The sequence below is a fragment of the Puma concolor genome, chromosome A2 (assembly GCF_028749965.1).
Source record: "Puma concolor isolate L17-30 chromosome A2, mPumCon1.1.hap2, whole genome shotgun sequence".
Taxonomy (NCBI): domain Eukaryota; kingdom Metazoa; phylum Chordata; class Mammalia; order Carnivora; family Felidae; genus Puma; species Puma concolor.
The window spans coordinates 118,377,315-118,398,454 of record NC_141668.1 but is presented as its reverse complement, the minus strand read 5'-3'; the positions used below and the strand labels follow the sequence as shown (position 1 = coordinate 118,398,454).

Sequence of the window (21,140 nt, the reverse complement as noted above, 5' to 3'; positions counted from 1 at the left end):
GCCACATTTTAGGTGGTACCTGAAGTGACTATAAATTGCACACCGTCACGGCGTTGATTAATATTGAGTCACGTTGGTTTTCATTTCTTCTGATTACCTGCAGGAGAGTCTCAGTTTAGTGCAGGTAGATCTTTAATACTTATATTGCAAGTATTCATCTTTTGTTTTTAATGAAGAACCTTCCTCAAAATATCTGGCTAGAATTTAATCACATTGTTTTGTTGTCATCCTATTTATTTTAATATAAAGCTTCTAGTAAATGGCAAAAAAAAAAAAAACAAAAACAAAAAAAAACAGAAGACCGGCTTTTCATATATGGTAGTAAAATAAACTTGAGCTTTAAAAAAAAAGTGGATCTGTTAAAAATATACATCAAGTAAATGATGGTACAAAAAACACATTGATGCAGCAAAGATTATAATGGGAGTAGGTAAATCACAGAAGGAGAGATCCATCCAGTTCATCAGTTTTTCTCTTTATGGGTCACGCTTTTGGTGTCAAGTCTAAGAACTCTTTGCTTAGCCCTGGACCTTGAAGATTTCCTCTAATAAATTTTTCTAAAAGGTTTATGGTTTCATGTTTTACATTTAAGTCTGTGAACCACTTTGGGTTCATTTTCTTTTTTTTTTTTTTTTTTTTTATTTTTTTTTTTTAAATTTTTTTTTTTCAAACGTTTATTTATTTTTGGGACAGAGAGAGACAGAGCATGAACGGGGGAGGGGCAGAGAGAGAGGGAGACACAGAATCGGAAACAGGCTCCAGGTTCTGAGCCATCAGCCCAGAGCCTGACGCGGGGCTCGAACTCACGGACCGCGAGATCGCGACCTGGCTGAAGTCGGGCGCTTAACCGACTGCGCCACCCAGGCGCCCCTGGGTTCATTTTCTTATGAAGTATGAGGTTCCGAGTGAAGGTCCATTTTCTTTTTTGCCTATGGATATCCAACTGGTCTAACTCCCATCTGTTGAACACACCTTTTCTCCAGGTAAATTGATTTTGCACCTGTGTCAAAAATCTCCTGGGCATATTTGTGCAGGTGTGTTTCTTGGTTCTCTATTCTGTTCCATTGGTCTGTGTCTACCCCTCCACCAATGCTATGGTCTTGATTATTGTAGCTATATAATCCGTCTTAAAATCAGGTAGTCTGATTGCTCCCATTTTATTCTTCTTTTAAAAAATAATTTTACCTATTCCAGTTCCTTTGTCTTTCCCTATAAATTTTAGAATGGTCTCCTCTGTATCTACAAGGCATCTTGCTGAGATTTGGATAGGAATGCCATTAAATCTGTACATTGATTTGGGGAGAGTTGACACATTTACTATGCTGAATCTTCTAATCCGTGAGCACTGCGTATCTCCCCATTTATTTAGATCCTTTATTTCTTTCATCAGCATTCTGTAGTTTTTAGCATACAAGTTCTTCTTTTGGAAGAACTTATACAAGTTCTTCTTTTGGAAATGTATTGATTTCCTGTCATTCCGTAAGGGTATTGTCGCCGAGCGTGAGATTCTGAGTTGACATTTCTTTTCCTTTGGCATCTGAAAATATTGTATCACTTCCTTTGCATCTCCATATTTTCTGGTGAGAAATCTACTGTCTTTCTCATGGTAAGGTGTTTTTCTCTGGCTGCTTTTAAGACTTTTTCCTTTAGTTTTCCAAAGTTTAATAACTGTGTGTCCTGGTGTGGGTTTTGAGAGAGGGTTATCCTGTTTGAGGTTCACCCAGCTTCTTGATTCTGTAGGTTTATGTCTCTTACCAACTGTAGGGAGTTTTCAGCCACTATTTCTTCAGGTACCTTTTCATCCCCACTCTTTTTCTTGTCAACTTCCAGGACTATGACTACATGAATGTTAGGTCTTTTGTTATACAGAAGCCCTGGGGCTCTGTTCTTTTTTTTTTTTTTTTTTTTTTTCTTCTAGACTGTTTTCCTTCTGATGTTCAGATTGGGTCGTTTCTATGTCTTCCAATTACTGATTCTTTCCTCTGTTCCCTCCATCCTGATGTTGAGCCCAACCATTGAGTTTTTATTTCAGTTACCAGATTTTTCAGTTCTAAAATTTCCATTTGGTTCTTTTTTTTCCTTCTTCTTCTGTTTCTTTGCCCAGATTTTCTATTTTTTCATGTGTTGCAAGCATGGTCCCATTTGCACATTGAAGCATTTTTATGATGGTTACTTTAAAATGTTTGTCGGCTCATCCTAGCATCCCTGTCATCTTGGCAGTGGTATCATGATTGCTTTAAAAAAAAATTCGATATGAACTCTTCCCAGTTTTCCATATGAGAAATGATTTTCAACTAAAATGCATGCATTTTAGGGGTGCATTTGAGACTCTGGATCATATTAAGTTTTCTGTTTTATGAGACACCTCTTTGGCAGGGGAAGCAGGGGGCAGTGGGAGGAGGGTGTACTGCCTCATTACTTCCAGGTGGGGGTAGAAGTCCAGGTTCCCTGCTCAGCTTCTGTGACATCTGAAGAGGGAGGGTTCTTCATTACTTTTGAGGCAGGGGAAGTTCTGGCTCCCTACCAGGCCTCCAGGAATAACTCCCTGGCTGGGAGGGGTAGAGGTGCCTCCTTACTGTTCTGCACGTGGCCTCCACTGACTCTGGAGGGATGGGGTACAGGGCCTGTCTCCGCCTGAGGAGGATGAAAGTCCCTCCGAGGGACTGTAGGACCACCACTCCAGCAGGAAGGTCAGGTTACTTTGTAGCCTGGCAAGGGGGGACATCTTGGCTCCACCCAGCCTCTGCTAGCCAGGATGGGAACGCGGCTCTGGTGTTTTCTGTGGTGTTTGGCTGCAAATAGAGCAGTTTTCATCTAGAAGTTTTCTATTTTGCTAGGCTGCCCCTTTCCTGTCTTTTTAGCTTGAAGTCTCAGATATATAGGGCCAAACAAGAGCCCAGGGAACTCATCACTGTGTCATTCTGTGGGTCTTGGGATTCCTAACTGGTCTGCCTTTGCCTCTCCACCTTTTAGACTTGTCTTATGTTTGTTTTAAGTATAATGTTCAGGGTTTTTCATTGTATTTGGCAGAAAAATAGGGAAAAGTACCTGTACTCAATCCCCCCTGAACCAGATGTGTCAGTATGTTTTAAGAGGTCTCCAGGTACCCAGGGCTGAGAACCACTGATATAGGCCATAAGCTTCATGAGGGCTGGGGTTGTGTCTATTCTTTACCTGTAATAACTTCTGTACCTGATGCCTCAATAAGGATTTTTTGGATGGATGGATCGGTGGAAGGAAGGGAGGATGGATGGGTGGGTAGGTGGATGGGTGGGTGGATGGATGAATAAATGAATGCATATGAGAATGGAACGAGCAGCCAGAATGGTTCACTCTCACCAATGCTCCCATACACACATACCTCAGTCTAGCGAGACACAAGCCTGGCCCCAGCACCAGTAGGGGGCTTGGCCAGCAGGTGGCGCTGAGGAGCCCCAGGTGTGGTCCTGGGATGACTGCTGCAGTGAGGTCACTTGACTGAAGGAGACAGACATTAAAGAAACTCCCAATTACCTAGGAGCACTCTCTTACAAACATCTCATCTACTTCTCCTCTCTCTTCTGCCAGCTCTTTTATTTACCTCGATATCATAAATACTTCTTTTTTTCTCTCTCTCAAGAAGAGAACAGACTGGATAACTTTGATCATCGAAAGTGCCTTTCTCAAGGCTTAATCTCCAGGGATTTGGAACAAAAATAAAACATTATTCATCATGTCCTGAAATGATACGTGTGTGTATGCTGGGCCCGGTGGTGTGTGCAGTGTCTTTGTCTAATGTTAGCACAGATGTTCATAGTTCCAATTCCACAAAATCTTTATATAAGTGTCTATTCACTTCTCTCTTTCTTACTAGAGTGAAAAGGTGAGTGAGCTAGAGCAGGAGGTCTGAAGCCCATTCAAATATCCTAGAAGGTGGGTATCACTTGGGCCTTTAGCGAACTTGGTCTTCAGTCATTTTTGGACCTTAGTGCAGGACACCAAGCCCCATAAACTCCAGAAATCTCTGTTTCCACACCATTAAAATGGAAGAAAAAAAAATGATCCCTTTATCATAAAGTCAGTGTGAGGATTCAGTGAAGCAACACGGAAACCCTCCTAGCCCAATGCTGGTATGTAGGAAGCCTTTGAAATCTTACTTTTCTTTTTGTTCATTGCTTTTCAAGGCCAGAGAGTAAGAGAGAATGGAGCTGAGATTTTTATACTCCTTCTGTTTACCATTTAGTGGTAATCATCCTTCATTGTCCCATCCCTGGCCTCATTTCAGTATCCCAGCCCGTCCCACCAGGGGTAGGGCATGGGAAGCAGAGACAAACAAGTCCAACCTCCCAAAGTCTTAAGCCAAGTTATCAATGAGAGAAGATCACAGAGGCACAGGAGGAGACGGGTGATGTCGCTCAGTCACGTCCATTCCACTTCTAAGGATTAAGAAGTTATGTGTAACATTGTGCCCCTTCCACAAGAAACCACGAGATTTATTTTGTCTAAAACTCAGTTCCAGCTAAAGCTGTCTTTCTGTTAAGCAACTATTTTGCTTTCGTGCAAACGACACTAGAATCTTGTAATTGATCTTGTTTTCTTCTTTTTTTCTGGCTCCTGGGAAGCTCAGAGTCAAAACCGTGGCCCAACTCTAGTGGTCTGTTAGGATCCACCTTAGTTTCATCCTTATTTGCCTAACATTCTTTATTCCCCTTTAAAAAAAATCCTAGTGCCTGGTAGGTATTTTTAGGGAGCAATACTAGTGTATGAAGATAGGTTTTTAAAACAGACAGAGATGTGGAAACCTAGACAGCCCCTTGCTTGAACTACTGAATTTTTTTTAATCAACTTTTTTGAGATATAATTTACATACTATGAAATTCACCCATTCTAAGTAAATCATACAATTCAATTATTGTTAGTAAATTTCCAGAGTTATACAATCATCATCAGAATTCAATTTTAGGGCATTGCCATGACTCTCAAAGATTCCTTCCTGTTTCCACCTCCAGTTTCAGGCAACCACTAATCTACTTTCTGTCTCTATGGATATCCTATTGTGGACTTTTTACGTGAGTGGAATCATACAGTGTGTTGCCTTTTGTGTCTACCTTCTTTAGGAGTTAGCATTTTGGTTTTGCAATTTATCCTTGCTATAGCATGCATCAGTACTTGGGTTTTTTTTTTTTTTTAATTGACAACTAACATTCCATTGCATGGCTATACCGTCTTTTGATTATCCATTCACCAGTTGATGAAAATCTGGGTTGTTTCTACTTTTCGGCTATTATTAATAATGCTAGAAATAGTCACATGCAAATCTGTGTGTGGATCTCTTGAGTAGATATCTTGGTGTGGAACCACTGGTTATTATGATAACTATGTTTAACTGTTTGAGAAACTACCAGACTTTTCCACAGTGGATGCACCATTTTACATTCCCACCAGCAGTATATGAGGATCCTAATTTCTCCACAGTCTTATCATTATTATCTGTCTTTTAAAAGTATAGTCATCCAGTAGACGTGAAGTGGTGTCTCATTGTGATTTTGATTTGCATTTCCCTGATGACCAGTGGTGTGGAGCATCTTTCCACAAGCTTCTGAACCACTCCTGTACCTTCTTCGGTGAACTGTCTATTCAGATCCTTTGCCCATTTTTAAATTGGGTTATTTGTCTTATTGAGTTGGAAGAATTCTCCAAATATTCTGGATACATCAGACATACAATCTATCAGATATATGATGTACAAATATTTTCTCCCATTCTGTAGCTTTTTCCTTTCTTAGTGGTGCCTTTTGAAACATAAGAGTTTTAAATTTTGACGAAGTCTAACTTAGCAATTTTTCTCTGTATGGGTTGTACCTCTGGTGTTGTATCTAAGAAATCTTCGGCTAACTCTAGGTCTCGAAGCTTTTCTCTTATGATTTCTTCTGATAGTTTTAAGAGGTTTAGCTGTTACATTTAGGACTAATGTCAGTGTGAGTTAGTTTTTGTGTGTGGTGTGAGGGAAAGGTCTAGGTTCATTATTGTGCATGGAGAGGTCAGTTATTGCAGCACTGAAGCCATTTCATTTGTCCCCTGCCTTCTTCTCTCCCTTCCTCTACTTCAGCATGCCTGCAGATGAGCAACACCGCTCCTCAGTGGCAGCCGTGGCCCCCACTTTCTTGTCACTTCAGTTCATGAGACCAACAGACTCTCTTGGCTGTACAACCCCAGTCCCAGTCTTCCGGAAGAGAGAATGGGACTTGGCCCTTCCGGGTCAGAGGACATCCCCTAGTCCAAACACATGTCTAAGGATCAGATTTACCCTGCCAGGGGCCCACCCCTAGGTGGATGATGGTCCTCAGAGAAGGAAGCTGGTGAGCTGGGCAAATACCCCCACAAGGAGTCTATTCCAGGGTCATTTCTAGGGTCATTATCTTATATTTGGCATTCCGGATTCCCTATGAACTAGCTTGACATTTCCAGCTTGGGGCTCACACAGGTCATGCCCTCAGAATTTGTTTTTGCTTGACCTGCATTCAAGTGCTCAAGAAAACAAATAAAACAATTGAATAGTTGGCATTTTAAAACTAAAAGATTTCGTGTACAAATCCAGCTTTTATGCTTCATTTTAAAAATAGGCAGATCTGGGTCTACAGCAGTTGGTGGCATCTGAGCAAAGAATATACCCTCCAGGGTGCCCCAGTCCCTGCCACTCCCTCTTGCTCCACACACAGTCCCCTGTTCTTATTTTTTTTTAATTTTTTATTGTTTATTATTTTTGAGAGAGAGAGAGAGAGAGAGAGCGCGCAAACAGGGAAGGGGCAGAGAGAGAGGGAGACACAATCAGAAGTAGGCTCCAGGCTCTGAGCTCTCAGGACAGAGCCCGACGTGGGGCTTGAACTCACAGACCGTGAGATCATGACCTGAGCTGAAGTCAGACGCTTAACCGACTGAGCCACCCAGGTGCCCCTAGTCCCCCATTCTTATTAACTTTCCCTCCCCGACTCTGTGAGACATTTGAATATGTGCCTGCACCCCCAGAAAACTCTTCAGGGGTGCTCTCATCTGCCTCTTGCATCTTACCCAGAGACTAACTCTTAACCCAGCACTGCCCTCGATTCGAAGTCAGACATGTTCCTGCAGCACTGAGTTCATAACAGGATTTTGCTATTTGCAGTCTGCTTTCTGCACCATGTGTCAGTAGCATTGACACCCAAGTCTGGGTGTTTTATGGAAATTATGCCTTGGCCAGATTCGATGAGAATCTGCTGCACTCGGGGTACTTCATGCATGGCACCTCTCTTGTGTAATTAGAGCAAATAAATTAATATTCAGACTTACTTGACTAAAATAAGCATCCAGCGCCAAGGGTTCCCAGCGAGTAGAACAGTTGGGAATGGGGAGTGGTGGGTGAGGCACTTTAGAATCCATCAAGAAAGGAATCCCAAACTCACACTTTTCACTAAAGAAAATAAAAGTTGTGTTAAGAATGTGGAAGAGTTTCCTTTGAAAACATTTTTTTCCAGTGGAATACCTCTATTTTATTTTGTTTTGAAAAATGAATACAGTTCGGTCCTGCTTTTTTCCCTGTTACAAAACTAAGATGCTCTCATTGTTGATATCTGGGGAAATGCCAGGAATAATCAACATCACCTCCCACCCAGAGGAAACCATTGTTAACATAACGTAATAGAGACTCACCCTCATTCTAAACCTGATAATAGAATCATCCTGCACAAACAACATCTGTTATAAATTTAATTTCATTATAAGCATTTTTCCGTATAACTAATGGTGCTCCATAAATGTGATTATCAATGACCGCATGATATTCTATTCTGTAGCTATCCCATAATGTATTTCATTTCCAAATGTTAGATTTATTTCCTCATACTGGCTATCATAAATGATGTTGCAGTAAGCATCCTTGTGTGTGAATCTGTACTCATCTTTTGGATTAGCATGAGAGAAATTTCTAATAATAAAGTTTCCAGGGGCGCCTGGGTGGCTCAGCCGGTTGAGCGTCCAGCTTCGGCTCAGGTCGTGATCTCACAGTTCATGAGTTTGAGCCCGTGTCAGGCTCTGTACTGGCAGCTCAGAGCCTGGAGCCTGCTTTGGAATCTGTGTCTCCCTCTGTCTCTGCTCCTCCCCAGCTCATGCTCTGTCTCTTTCTCTCTCTCTCTCCTTCAAAAATAAATAAAAACATTAAAAAAAAAAAGTTTCCAGCAAAAAGTAGAAAAGTTACATGAAAGGTATCAATATTCATCAATTAGCATAAATCTTACCTCAAATTTGTGTTGGTCTAGATATCCTCATGAAAAATATGCCCATGTCTTCTGTAGTTAGATCCTCCTTCCTGTGTCTCTTGCTGGCTCTCATCCATGTGGTTTTCCAGAGTCCATCCAACAAACTTCTTTTGAGATCTGTTATGTGCCGGCCTGGTGCCAGCATGGGAGAATGGCAGTGAGTGAAAAGGTGTTGCCCCCGCCATGAAGGATGAGGCGTACCCTTGATGGTGACCGGTGTCTCACTTTAGAAACAGAAATAGTGGACGCTTTCCATGTTCTAGACGTGCTCCCTGTTTAGTTAGGGAGAATCAGCTAAAGAAAGAATAGTAAGCTAGGTGATGTAAAGGGAAGTGTTAGAAGCGATGTGGGGACACCAAAGGGGGTGCTTTAAGGCAAATGGTGCCCCAGAGGGGGGAAACAGCACAAGCAAAGGCATAGAGATGTAAAGACTTGCCATTCCAGCAATTCCCTCCCAATTCCTCGAACTCAACTCTGTACTTTCATTCTTTCTTCTCTTCATCCTTAAATTCTTCTGCCTTCCTCCTGGAGAACTTCTACTCATCCTTCAAAGCCCAGCTCACAGAACACTCCTTCTCCAGTGGTCTTCTTGGCATCCATACTCCACCTTGAGAGTGGCTGTTTCTCCTTCCTCTGTCCTGTCAGCTGCTTTGATCTTACCTCAGTCATCATTTTTGTCCCAGTTACATTCTAGAATTTTTAATGTTTCAAATTTTTTTTTAAAGTTTTTGATACTGTTCATTTATCTTTTGTCTTTATTCTCACGTTAATTGACGAACTCCTTGAAGTCAGGGGTAGTGTATAAGTTAAGATTCAGTTTGGCTGTGTGTGATGGAAAACCTATGCTACCCAGAAGTGGAGAGCCCTGACTTATTTGGCAGCTCTTATAGTCATCAGAGACCTCAGCTCCATCCAAATTGCTGCTTCAATGTTCTCGTTTTTTGACTCTTCCTCATGGTCCCAACAAGGCTGCTTAAGCCCTGTTCATCCTATCAACATTCTGGCCAGCTGGAAGAATGAAGGGCCAAAGAAAAGAATACATCCTCCCTTTAGGGCTGCTTTTTGTAATTTGCAAACTACACTTCTGTTTCCATTTCATCGGAACTTAGTCACATGACCATACCTAGATACAAAGGAGTCTGGAAAATGTAGTCTGTACTCCAGGCAGCTGTGTATTCAGCTAAAAAATAGAAGTCTGTTACTAAATAGAGGAGAAATAATTATGGAAGACCATTGGCAGGTTTTGCCACAGTGAAAAACAAGGTCAAAGATGATTCCTCTGAGTCAGACTGGGCCAGCTCTGGGATCATTGTGTTACCCAGAAATGGAAGGAAACACAACAGCTACTATTAGTTGAGTATGTCCTATATGTCAGGCACTGTACTAGGTGCTTCCGCCCTATCTTAGAGATGAGGAAAATGGAGACTTGGTGCAGTGAGATATCTGGCCCAGCTAATTAGAGCAGAAACAAGATTAGAGCAGAGATTAGCTGGTTTACAAAGTTTAGGTTCTTAACCACTGGCCAATTCTTCCATCCAAGTGAGCTCCATGCCTTCTGTGAATCATCATTGCTGAAATGGCTAGAAAAGTGGGAAGGTGAGGCCACTGGGAGCCTCATTTAATGTTTAGCATCTCTCCAAACCCACCAATTCCTCTTGCCTTCCCTTCCTATTAGCAGAGATCCCTACCTATTGGTCTCTTTTTATCTAAAACCAATATCTGCAAGTTCTACTTAGGTAAATAGTTGCCACTGAGAAAGGAGTATTTCTAATTTGGAGTGAGATCCAGGACACCTCTTCTTGCATACCTCCCATGATGGGGGGCTTACTATATCAAGGCAATTCATTGCATTGCTTTCAGTGGAGAGCTGTATTCTTTGGCAGTTCGAGGTGCTTATTCTTCAGTTAGTTCTCAACTAAGGACCATTTTGCCTCCCAATGGATATCTGGCAATGTCTAGAGATATTTTGGTCTGTCATGACTGGGAATGGATGAGAGGGTGCTACTGGCATCTAGTGAGTAGAGGCCAGGGATGCTGCTAAACATCCAACAAAGCACAGGACAGTCCTTCACAGCAAAGAATTATCCAGCTCAAAATGTCAACAGGACAAAGGTTGAGAAATGACTAAGGTTTGAATCTTGACATCGCCAGTCTCTTCCTAACTGTGTGACCCTGAGTAGGTTGCCTTGCCTCTCTGATCCTGAGCTGTTTCCTCGTGTCTACCTTGGTGATCATCACATGCCCTCCCTATGTGCTTGTGGCAGGCATTTAATAACTGATATCTGAAAAGCCCAGAGCTTGGCTCCTTACCATCGTAGCTGCTCTCGTCAACATTCCCAGGATGTGGAAGGAACGTTGACTACCTTTGTTTATTTGCTGGCACATGGGCCTGATTAGATTACACTGTTTGTAATCTTTCTGGAAAAAGTCCCACTGCAGCTAATGGTTTTGGAATGGAGCCATTCCCTTAATTCAAAATTAATGGCTTGCTCGTGCACACAAGCCTCTTAGAGAGAAGGGATTCATTTCTGCTGATCCCCCAGTCCTCGTCACCTGGGAATTGTCAGAGCTTTCCCACCCCACTGTCTCAATGACCCTCCCAACAGCCCAGGGAGGTAATGATGCTTTCCCTAATTTACAGGGAAGGTAATTGGAGACGTGGCTGTTGACCCAAGCTCTGTACAGCCCATCAAGTGGCAGAGCCCGAGTGAGAACTTTCTCCTTCCATCACCCACTTCTTTAGGGACATAGCGCTATAAGGAAGCTACAGGTGCCCACCTTTCTCCCCCAATTGCCCTGTCCACAGTGCCTCCTCCAGCCTCTATTCCCTGTCCCCCAGAGCACACCCTCTAGCCTGCACCATCTCTGTAGGCTTGGCCTTGATCCCAGAGAGGGGCATCTCAGAACCCGATGGGGTCTGGGCAGCCTGAAGGGAGCATGGATGGCCTCCTGTGTAGCCTTAGGTGCAATGAGGATCCGCATCCCCGGATACTTCCCGCTCTCAGCCTGATGTCCCTTTGGCATTTATAGAGAGGAAACCATTCAACCATCAGTTTTTCAAAATGCAGATGTCCGAGGGAAGGGAAAGCACCTTACATTAGTTATCTCACCGAGTAGGGCATGTTCAGGGATTGGGTAAGAGGAATGGAGACCAGGAATGGCATACGAGCCTGTGACCCAGGCAGCCACACAGGCCCTGTGCTCAGGAGGGCCCCTATCTCGGTTTCATGTTCTGCTGTTGCCGTCTTGAAGTTCTTAATAATTTTTTAAGTTTTAATTTTGCCCTGGGCCCTGAAAATGACATAGCCAGCCCTGAGTGAGACAAGAGGTCAATGTTGATGTGGCTGTTCCTTCTACCCTCTGGGTGCCCACCCTGTGGGACCCACTTTTTAGGGTTCCCTCAGGCTTCCTCCTCTTTCCCTGACACTCTCACCCCCACCCCGCATTCTTCAGGGGAGGCAGGTGCCAAAATAGGTCTGTATTCAGCAGGTGGGTGCTCCAATTGCCTTTCCAGGAATCCTGCTCAATTCCATGTTTTCAGAGAACAAACTGGATTTTCTTACTTCTGAAGCAGATCACTGAGCCGAAAGGAACTTTTCACCAGTAGATATCTGTTGAATGATTCGTAGCACCCAGCCCCTCACTCACTGACTCATCCCTTTACCAAATATGCATTTATCTTTGGCTTCTATGTCTAAGCAAAATAACATGTCCAAGCTACAAAGGAGAACATGTGATAAAGAACTGTGCTTACAGAGATAGGAAGATAAATATATATAAATTTATATATATTTATATATATTATTTATATAAATATATATGTGATATTAATTTATGTGTTTAAATTTATATAAATATATTTATGTGATATTAATTTATATGTGTGTAAATTTATATATATATATAAATTTATATATATTTTTATATATGTGATATAGAACTGTGATATATGTGTGTGACATAGAACTGTGATATATATATGTGATAAAGAACTGTGCTAGTTTACAATAATCACACGTCTTGGGTTAGAGGGAAGATGGCGGCGTAGGAGGACGCTGGGGTCACCGCGCGTCCTGCTGATCACTTAGATTCCACCTACACCTGCCTAAATAACCCAGAAAACCGCCAGAGGGTTAGCAGAAAGGAGTCGCCGGAGCCAAGCGCAGACGAGAGGCCCACGGAAGAGGGTAGGAAGGGCGGCGAGGCGGTGCGCGCTCCACGAACTGGCGGGAGGGAGCCGGGGCGGAGGGGCGGCTCGCCGGCCAAGCAGAGCCCCCGAGTCTGGCTTGCAAAAAGCAGAGGGGCCTGACGGACTGTGTTCCGACAGCAAGCGCGACTTAGCATCTGGGAGGTCATAAGTTAACAGCTCTGCTCAGAAAGCGGGAAGGCTGGAGGACAAAGGGAAGGAGAGCTGCTGAGCCCCCGGACGACAGAGCTCAGTTTGGTGGGGAACAAAGGCGCTCGCCAGCGCCATCTCCCCCACCCATCCCCCAGCCAAAATCCCAAAGAGAACCAGTTCCTGCCAGGGAAGCTCGGCGCAAACACCCAACTCTGCGCTTCTGCGGAGCCAAACCTCCGGCAGCGGCAGCAGATCTGACTCCCTCCTGCTGCCACAGGGCCCCTCCTGAAGTGGATCACCTAAGGAGAAGCAAGCTAAGCCTGCCCCTCCTGCCCCCGTGCACCTTGCCTACCCACCCCAGCTAAGACGCCAGATCCCCAGCATCACAAGCCTGGCAGTGTGCAAGTAGCCCAGACAGGCCACCCCACCCCACAGTGAATCCCGCCCCTAGGAGAGGGGAAGAGAAGGCACACACAAGTCTGACTGTGGACACAGCGGTGGGCTGGGGGCAGACATCAGGTCTGACTGCGGCTCCGCCTAACAACTCCAGTTATACACCACAGCACAGGGGAAGTGCCCTGCAGGTCCTCACCATGCCAGGGACTATCCAAAATGACCAAGTGGAAGAATTCCCCTCAGAAGAATCTCCAGGAAATAACAACAGCTAATGAGCTGATCAAAAAGGATTTAAATAATATAACAGAAAGTGAATTTAGAATAATAGTCATAAAATTAATCGCTGGGCTTGAAAACAGTATAGCTGACAGCAGAGAATCTCTTGCTACAGAGATCAAGGGACTAAGGAACAGTCACGAGGAGCTGAAAAATGCTTTAAACGAAATGCATAACAAAATGGAAACCACCACGGCTCGGATTGAAGAGGCAGAGGAGAGAATAGGTGAACTAGAAGATAAAGTTATGGAAAAAGAGGAAGCTGAGAAAAAGAGAGAGAAAAAAATCCAGGAGTATGAGGGGAAAATTAGAGAACTAAGTGATACACTAAAAAGAAATAATATACGCATAATTGGTATCCCAGAGGAGGAAGAGAGAGGGAAAAGTGCTGAAGGGGTACTTGAAGAAATAATAGCTGAGAACTTCCCTGAACTGGGGAAGGAAAAAGGCATTGAAATCCAAGAGGCACAGAGAACTCCCTTCAGACGTAACTTGAATCGATCTTCTGCACGACATATCATAGTGAAACTGGCAAAATACAAGGATAAAGAGAAAATTCTGAAAGCAGCAAGGGGTAAACGTGCCCTCACATATAAAGGGAGACCTATAAGACTCGTGACTGATCTCTCTTTTGAAACTTGGCAGGCCAGAAAGAATTGGCACGAGATTTTCAGTGTGCTAGACAGAAAAAATATGCAGCCGAGAATCCTTTATCCAGCAAGTCTGTCATTTAGAATAGAAGGTGAGATAAAGGTCTTCCCAAACAAACAAAAACTGAAGGAATTTGTCACCACTAAACCAGCCCTCCAAGAGATCCTAAGGGGGACCCTGTGAGACAAAGTACCGGAGACATCACTACAAGCATAAAACATACAGACATCACAATGACTCTAAACCCACATCTTTCTATAATAACACTGAATGTAAATGGATTAAATGCACCAACCAAAAGACATAGGGTATCAGAATGGATAAAAAAACAAGACCCATCTATTTGCTGTCTACAAGAGACTCATTTTAGACCTGAGGACACCTTTAGATTGAGAGTGAGGGGATGGAGAACTATTTATCATGCTACTGGAAGCCAAAAGAAAGCTGGAGTAGCCATACTTATATCAGACAAACTAGACTTTAAACTAAAGGCTGTAACAAGAGATGAAGAAGGACATTATATAATAGTGACAGGGTCTATCCATCAGGAAGAGCTAACAATTATAAATGTCTATGCGCCGAATACCGGAGCACCCAAATATATAAAACAATTACTCATAAACATAAGCAACCTTATTGATAAGAATGTGGTAATTGCAGAGGACTTTAACACCCCACTTACAGAAATGGATAGATCATCTAGACACACGGTCAATAAAGAAACAAGGGCCCTGAATGAGACATTGGATCAGATGGACTTGACAGATATATTTAGAACTCTGCATCCCAAAGCAACAGAATATACTTTCTTCTCGAGTGCACATGGAACATTCTCCAAGATAGATCATATACTCGGTCACAAAACAGCCCTTCATAAGTTTACAAGAATTGAAATCATACCATGCATACTTTCAGACCACAATGCTATGAAGCTTGAAATCAACCACAGAAAAAAGTCTGGAAAACCTCCAAAAGCATGGAGGTTAAAGAACACCCTACTAACGAATGAGTGGGTCAACCAGGCAATTAGAGAAGAAATTAAAAAATATATGGAAACAAACGAAAATGAAAATACAACAATCCAAACGCTTTGGGACGCAGCGAAGGCAGTCCTGAGAGGAAAATACATTGCAATCCAGGCCTATCTCAAGAAACAAGAAAAATCCCAAATACAAAATCTAACAGCACACCTAAAGGAAATAGAAGCAGAACAGCAAAGGCAGCCTAAACCCAGCAGAAGAAGAGAAATAATAAAGATCAGAGCAGAAATAAACAATATAGAATCTAAAAAAACTGTAGAGCAGATCAACGAAACCAAGAGTTGGTTTTTTGAAAAAATAAACAAAATTGACAAACCTCTAGCCAGGCTTCTCAAAAAGAAAAGGGAGATGACCCAAATAGATAAAATCATGAATGAAAATGGAATTATTACAACCAATCCCTCAGAGATACAAACAATTATCAGGGAATACTATGAAAAATTATATGCCAACAAATTGGACAACCTGGAAGAAATGGACAAATTCCTGAACACCCACACTCTTCCAAAACTCAATCAGGAGGAAATAGAAAGCTTGAACAGACCCATAACCAGCGAAGAAATTGAATCGGTTATCAAAAATCTCCCAACAAATAAGAGTCCAGGACCAGATGGCTTCCCAGGGGAGTTCTACCAGACGTTTAAAGCAGAGATAATACCTATCCTTCTCAAGCTATTCCAAGAAATAGAAAGGGAAGGAAAACTTCCAGACTCATTCTATGAAGCCAGTATTACTTTGATTCCTAAACCAGACAGAGACCCAGTAAAAAAAGAGAACTACAGGCCAATATCCCTAATGAATATGGATGCAAAAATTCTCAATAAGATACTAGCAAATCGAATTCAATGGCATATAAAAAGAATTATTCACCATGATCAAGTGGGATTCATTCCTGGGATGCAGGGCTGGTTCAACATTCGCAAATCAATCAAAGTGATACATCACATTAACAAAAAAAAGAAAAACCATATGATCCTGTCAATCGATGCAGAAAAGGCCTTTGACAAAATCCAGCACCCTTTCTTAATAAAAACCCTTGAGAAAGTCGGGATAGAAGGAACATACTTAAAGATCATAAAAGCCATTTATGAAAAGCCCACAGCTAACATCATCCTCAACGGGGAAAAACTGAGAGCTTTTTCCCTGAGATCAGGAACACGACAGGGATGCCCACTCTCACTGCTGTTGTTTAACATAGTGCTGGAAGTTCTAGCATCAGCAATCAGACAACAAAAGGAAATCAAAGGCATCAAAATTGGCAAAGATGAAGTCAAGCTTTCGCTTTTTGCAGATGACATGATATTATACATGGAAAATCCGATAGACTCCACCAAAAGTCTGCTAGAACTGATACATGAATTCAGCAAAGTTGCAGGATACAAAATCAATGTACAGAAATCAGTTGCATTCTTATACACTAACAACGAAGCAACAGAAAGACAAATAAAGAAACTGATCCCATTCACAATTGCACCAAGAAGCATAAAATACCTAGGAATAAATCTAACCAAAGATGTAAAGGATCTGTATGCTGAAAACTATAGAAAGCTTATGAAGGTAATTGAAGAAGATTTAAAGAAATGGAAAGACATTCCCTGCTCATGGATTGGAAGAATAAATATTGTCAAAATGTCAATACTACCCAAAGCTATCTACATATTCAATGCAATCCCAATCAAAATTGCACCAGTATTCTTCTCAAAACTAGAACAAGCAATCCTAAAATTCATATGGAACCACAAAAGGCCCCGAATAGCCAAAGTAATTTTGAAGAAGAAGACCAAAGCAGGAGGCATCACAATCCCAGACTTTAGCCTCTACTACAAAGCTGTCATCATCAAGACAGCATGGTATTGGCACAAAAACAGACACATAGACCAATGGAATAGAATAGAAACCCCAGAACTAGACCCACAAACGTATGGCCAACTAATCTTTGACAAAGCAGGAAAGAACATCCAATGGAAAAAAGACGGTCTCTTTAACAAATGGTGCTGGGAGAACTGGACAGCAACATGCAGAAGGTTGAAACTAGACCACTTTCTCACACCATTCACAAAAATAAACTCAAAATGGATAAAGGACCTGAATGTGAGACAGGAAACCATCAAAACCTTAGAGGAGAAAGCAGGAAAAGACCTCTCTGACCTCAGCCGTAGCAATCTCTTACTCGACACATCCCCAAAGGCAAGGGAATTAAAAGCAAAAGTGAATTACTGGGACCTTATGAAGATAAAAAGCTTCTGCACAGCAAAGGAAACAACCAACAAAACTAAAAGGCAACCAACGGAATGGGAAAAGATATTTGCAAATGACATATCGGACAAAGGGCTAGTATCCAAAATCTATAAAGAGCTCACCAAACTCCACACCCGAAAAGCAAATAACCCAGTGAAGAAATGGGCAGAAAACATGAATAGACACTTCTCTAAAGAAGACATCCGGATGGCCAACAGGCACATGAAAAGATGTTCAGCGTCTCTCCTTATCAGGGAAATACAAATCAAAACCACACTCAGGTATCACCTCACGCCAGTCAGAGTGGCCAAAATGAACAAATCAGGAGACTATAGATGCTGGAGAGGATGTGGAGAAACGGGAACCCTCTTGCACTGTTGGTGGGAATGCAAATTGGTGCAGCCGCTCTGGAAAGCAGTGTGGAGGTTCCTCAGAAAATTAAAAATAGACCTACCCTATGACCCAGCAATAGCACTGCTAGGAATTTATCCAAGGGACACAGGAGTACTGATGCATAGGGGCACTTGTACCCCAATGTTCATTGCAGCACTCTCAACAATAGCCAAATTATGGAAAGAGCCTAAATGTCCATCAACTGATGAATGGATAAAGAAATTGTGGTTTATATACACAATGGAATACTACATGGCAATGAGAAAAAATGAAATATGGCCTTTTGTAGCAACGTGGATGGAACTGGAGAGTGTGATGCTAAGTGAAATAAGCCATACAGAGAAAGACAGATACCATATGGTTTCACTCTTATGTGGATCCTGAGAAACTTAACAGGAACCCATGGGGGAGGGGAAGGAAAAAAAAAAAAAAGAGGTTAGAGTGGGAGAGAGCCAAAGCATAAGAGACTGTTGAGAACTGAGAACAAACTAAGGGTTGATGGGGGGTGGGAGGGAGGAGAGGGTGGGTGATGGGCATTGAGGAGGGCACCTTTTGGGATGAGCACTGGGTGTTGTATGGAAACCAATTTGACAATAAATTTCATATATAAATAAAAAAAAACTGCTTACAGAGATAGGAAGATAAATATATATATATAAATTTATATATATTTATATATATTATTTATATAAATATATATGTGATATTAATTTATGTGTGTAAATTTATATATACATATATAAATTTATATATTTACATATATTATTTATATAAATACATATGTGATATTAATTTTCCCCAACATTTTCTCACTCAAAATATTGATAGAAAAGTTGGAAGCAATGTACAGTGAACACCTATATATCTACCACCTAGGTTACAAATTAACATTTTGCTCTTTTTGCTTGATTATATGTCTGTTCATTTATCCGTTCTTCTAACCAGCTATCCATCCAACTTGTTTTTTTGATTCATTTCAAAGTAAGCTGCAGACCTCAGTAGATTTCACCCCTAAACACTTAATATGCAACACTAATTTCTTTTCGGGGTGCCTGGGTGCCTCCATCAGTTAAGTGGTGGACTTTTGATTTTGGCTTAGGTCACGGTCCCAGGGTTGTGGGATCAAGCCACACATTAGAGTCCACGCTGAACATGGAGCCTTCTTGGGATTCTCTCTCCCTCTTCCTCTGTTCCTTCCCTGCTCTCTCTCTTTCTCTCTCTCTCTCTCTCAAAAATTTTTTTTCCTTTTTTAGTCAAAAGGTAAAAAGTAGTGATTTTTATATAAAAACAAATCATTTTCTGTCAAATACAATTATTGAATGACAAATAGTGTACACATAGTGAAAAGAAATTCTTGGTTTCCCTCTGTGTGCAATGAGGCAGAGAGAGAAATAAGAGAGAACTTTCCTCAAGGTAACAAGGAGAAAAGAGAAACATCTCTGTAACAGAGGGTGGTTGGAGCTACCTTGAGAATACCAAGCTGTGGGAATGTTTTAGGGAACAGCTTCCTGCTTCCTCCCAATCAAAACTGAAAATCTGAGATGAACTTCCTTAGCCTCTTTCCTCCTTGAGGTGGCTGCGGACTATTCCAGGGGGTGTGAACTTGGGCAGAACTGAAGGTGAAACTGCAAGGTCCTGGGTCTGGGATGTAGAAGTGGAGAAAGGTACAGGCTGATGCGGTGGATTTGGGGGTTATTATCCTCACAGAGCTGATGGCTGGGGTGGACGGGGTTGAGTGGGGAAGGCTCTCAGGCTGACAGTGGAGAGTGACAGGAGCAGAGAGCAGGACTGGGGCACAATAGAAGATGATGCTGTTCAGAAGAGGCACATTCAAAGAAGGTGGAGGGTTGCTCTGGCGGGCAGTTCAGAGCTGGAGGAGAATATAGAAAAGTACCCAAAGCAAGCCTCTAAACAGGGTACTTGGAAAAAGCCTGTAGCGATCACCTGTGCCATCTTTCACATTTGACCCGTGAGAAATTGCAGGCTGAGAGACCACTCTGAGTATTAGTGGCAGAGCTGGGGCAAAATTGGTGCTACCCAGATGGTGCTTTTCCAACGTTTATTTATTTTTGGGACAGAGAGAGACAGAGCATGAACGGGGGAGGGGCAGAGAGAGAGGGAGGCACAGAATCGGAAACAGGCTCCAGGCTCTGAGCCATCAGCCCAGAGCCCAACGCGGGGCTCAAACTCCCGGACCGCGAGATCGTGACCTGGCTGAAGTCGGAAGCTTAACCGACTGCGCCACCCAGGCGCCCCAGATGATGCTTTTCCAACAAAGTAACTCAAGGGTTCCTTCCACAAGGATCAAATGCCTTAAGGTCTTGCTTTTTATTTTTAAAAATATCACACAAATTTAGCTTTCTTCTCAAGAATTTGTCTGGCTTTGTGTTAATGTTACAGTAGTCTGTTTTTGCTAAGTTACTGAGAGATATTTACACTCTGTTAGGGTTTCTAAATTTTCTTCAGAATCATACTACTTTTTGATGAATGTCAAAATCTCACAACCTCTTCCAGAAGTTTTAATTCCCTGCTTCCACCTCCCACCCCAATTAAGGATCATCAATAACAGTATACAATGTGTTTTCAGTGTAGCCTTACTAGCAAAGAAAGTGTTGTTACATATTACTTTGCACAGTTTATACAATGAAATTTTTTTCAAATATAAAAACAAAATAAGTAAAAAAAGATAAAATATGCTTTCTCAAACAACATAACTCGCTTCCCTTTTGAGAACCATTAGTCTAAAGGGATGTGTAGATTTATTCCATGCTTTGGGTACCCTTGTAACCTCCCCCGTATCAGTTAGAGATGCTTTTGGCTGCAAGTAAAAACTCCCACAACAGTGACTTAAGCAAAGAAGACATTTCATTATTTCCCATTAATAACCAGTATGAAGGAAGAAGATTGCAGGGTTAGTTCAGCAGCTCAGTGAATAATAGGACTCTGGGTTGGCATCACAGTGGTTTTTTTGGTATTTCCCTGATGGCCCCAAGATGACTGCCATAAGCCCCAAGCATCACCTCCTATAGGGAGAAGGGGGCAAGAAGCAAAACTTTTCTTTCTTTTGATCATTTGTCAGAAAGAAATTTCTAGAACCCTGGCTTTGCCATGAGACTTCCCCATCTACTTTCTTGGCCACAGTTGTGTCTTGTGCCCAATCCTAGACCAGCCACTGGCAAAGAGGAACTAGAGTGCCGTATCCAGCTCAGACCAGTCATAATGCAGCCCACCTTCCCAGAACACATGCCACATGGGACCTACACAAACTTTGCATTGCTTTTGCCCAACTCCCTCGCTAGAATGTAAACTCCATGGGGGCAGAGATTTTTGTTTTGTTCACTGCTATATTCCCAACACCCAGAACAATGCCAGGAATTCACTAAATAGTAATTGAATGAGTGAAGAAATGAATGACTAAGGAAGGAAGGGGATTTGGACCATAGGCTGTATCTACTGCTCCCAACAGCATACAACCCCATTTAGATCAACTTGATGGTACCAAGTGACTCTACCGATCTCCAAGGCTCTGGCCTTAAT

The 21,140-nt window shown here is 42.2% G+C and overlaps 1 protein-coding gene across 4 annotated transcripts in view; it reads left to right on the top strand.

The window, feature by feature from the left end:
• HRH1 (histamine receptor H1) overlaps window positions 1-21,140 on the top strand; it is an 85,263-nt gene that overhangs the window by 61,181 nt on the left and 2,942 nt on the right. The window lies entirely within an intron of this gene.